This window comes from Galeopterus variegatus, unplaced genomic scaffold (genome assembly GCF_000696425.1).
Source record: "Galeopterus variegatus unplaced genomic scaffold, G_variegatus-3.0.2 Scaffold969, whole genome shotgun sequence".
NCBI lineage: Eukaryota > Metazoa > Chordata > Mammalia > Dermoptera > Cynocephalidae > Galeopterus > Galeopterus variegatus.
In genome coordinates this window covers 288,774-291,543 of record NW_007727080.1, presented here as the reverse complement: position 1 = coordinate 291,543, position 2,770 = coordinate 288,774, and the positions used below count along the sequence as shown (strand labels likewise).

General features: G+C 42.7%; 1 long non-coding RNA gene across 1 annotated transcript in view; it reads left to right on the top strand.

Moving 5' to 3' along the window:
* The first annotated feature begins 427 nt into the window (after positions 1–427).
* LOC103591396 overlaps positions 428–2,770 on the top strand; it is a 26,624-nt gene continuing 24,281 nt past the window's right edge. Inside the window, exon 1 of the long non-coding RNA XR_550571.1 lies at positions 428–566. This is a non-coding gene — a long non-coding RNA (uncharacterized LOC103591396). The remainder of the gene's footprint in view (positions 567–2,770) is intronic.

Here is a 2,770-nt window from a genome sequence, read left to right as displayed (position 1 = left end):
CTTGGAGCAGCTCTTTCTAATTCTTGTTGTCCTACTTTATGGAAACTGTTGGTGGGATTCAGCAAGGGAGTTTGATAGCAGCAGTCTCCTGTATTTTCCTTTGTGCCTCCTCATACTTTCCCAAAGCTGTGTTCTAAGGATCAGAGACCCTGGGGAGCTTTCTTTCTGTGAAACTTCTGCAGTCTAGAGACTGAAGCCAGTGGCTGTGATCCCAGGCAATTTTGAGTTCTACTTCTGTCAAAGGCATTTATACTCAATATGTTTCATTGCTCATGGGTGATTGGAACAGCCCAGTTGGTGAAAAGCCAGGGAAAATTGGGGTTTAAAAAAAAATCCCAACTGCGTTATATCGAGCTCAAGCTGTCATGATGAAAACTTAAAGATTTGCTCGCTCAAGAAAATATCTCTGGATTTTTTCAGGCTGTGACTCTTCAATTAACCTGACATTTCACAAATCCAAAATTGCCGTGGATGAACTCTTTACTTCACTTTGGGATATTGCTGGAGCTCGCAATCTCATGAAACAGTTTAAGTCTGTATATGTTCCTGGAAATCATACCCACCAGGCAAGTACATGTTTTAAAGTAAACTCCTTCTGTTGTACTTTTGGGATTCAGAGACTGCCACTGCAAGAAAAGTTTTAGTTTTAACCTCTCTAAAATGAGGGGTTTGCTCCAGATGAATTCTAAGTTCCCTTTCAGTTTAGAGTTTGGTTTCCACTGAATCTGAAAGCCTCTCCATTCATTTGTGCCCCGGGCTTGATGCGGTAGGGCAAGCACTGGATTGGGAGTCAGCCATTGCTTTATAACTGTGAGTCTGTTACAGACTTATTCTACAGCCTTAGGCAAGTCCCTTCACTACTGTGGGCCCCAGTTACTAGAGGTACCAAATGAGGGCTAGTCTTAGATGATTCTCAAGTTTCTGGATATAAGAAGTCCATAAACATTTTGAACAATTAGAATAATAAAAGCATCTGATAATATCATGGCAAGGATAAAAGTGTTTGTGACAGGGAAAACATTTGTTATTTAAAATTCCCCCACTGGACTGAGGGCCTCAGCCATGCCCCCTACCCTGCCCCCCCATCTGCAACCAGCCCAGCAACGACCATGGATCCACCACTGGAAACACCCTGGGCTCCCAGGCAGGGGTGGGGCGGTTGCCCAAGGGCTTCAGCCACACCCCCCTGACATCTGCATCCACCCCAACAATGACCAAGCTGAGCCGCTGCTGGAAGACCCCTGGTCTCCCCTGTAGGAATGAGGGGGGTGCCACAGGCCTCAACCATGTCCCCCTCTTTCCTCCTCCCACACTATTTCTTTCCCCCAACTGCTCTACAACAACATATTAGAATGTAAAAAGATAATAATATTAATAAATGAATAAATTTTTTAAAAATAAAATAAAATTCCCCCAATAGTTTCTATGGAGGGTAGAAGAATGTATGAAAGAAGTTTTGACCATTGAACAGGAAGATGGTATGAGAATCCAAGATTAAAGGTACAATTGTTCTGTAAAAACACAGAGAAGAAGAATGCATAGAAAGACTCAAAGGGAAGCTTAAGGAGTGAACAAAGGCTGGAGCCATCAAAGCTGGGGAGTCTCTGTTGGACACAGTCGGAGACAGAACTAAAGTTCCTGGTGGCCAAAGATGAGTTTTCAGAGAAGAAAGGATGTTTCTGACAGTTTGGCTATGGGGAATCTTCTCCTCTACCTCATATGAATTCTGTAGTCAAATCTACGCTGTTTGTTAAGGCTTTTGGAGAGTTTAATATGCTATTAGTGAGGACAATGACAGAGTGAGGAGTTCAGCTTTGGGGTGCTGACTCTTTAAGGGGACGTAGTCAAATCTACGCTGTTTGTTAAGGCTTTTGGAGAGTTTAATATGCTATTAGTGAGGACTATGACAGAGTGAGGAGTTCAGCTTTGGGGTGCTGACTCTTTAAGGGGACGTGCAGACAAGAGCTCACGTTACCCACTACAGGCTAGCAAAATCCAGATTCTCCCGTGTGCTCGCACAGTAGCTGATACATGAAGAGTACTTCTGTGTCTGGTTTTTCCCTTGATTCCCACAAATAAGCCAGGAAAGTGTTATTATCCCAAGATCCAGGAAAGCCTGTGACTTGCCACAGGCACACAGGTGGTCAGGGGCAGGTGCCGGGTCTTTGGCACCAACACAAAACCTCCTCCCCCACTGTACCATAGTTTTATAGAGGTTCTAGAAGTATTGATTGATGGTGCTGATGGTCATCTGAAATCACCCACCAAGATACTAAAGACCTTAGAAATTGGCACTCCACCTACAAACAAAAAGATTCCCATCCTTTTTGCAAAGATCCAAGAACATCACTATCACAAAATACAGATCAAATCACTCAGATAATTTATCATATACAATTTTGTCATTTTAAAAAAATCAGCAACCTTAAATACTGTGTATGGAATAGTTCCAAAAAATGTGACAGAACTGGTGACATAGGATAAAATTTAGACCAAAAAATACCAAGAGGCAAGTGGCTATGATAGTTGGCAAAGAGAAAATAAGTCACTAAATTAATGAGGTCTTTTCCATTTTATGATTATCGTGGTGACTGATTTGGCCAACTTCCCATAAGCATGTGTTAGCTATGCATCTTGGCCATGATAAGGGCAATGATAAGTTTCCTAGACTTAATCTCCCTGCTGTCAACACAACACTGTCATTTCTTCAGGCCTCAAACCCTGCCCTGCAGCCATGGCCTTTGGAAAATGAACATTCCCTTTGTTGCCT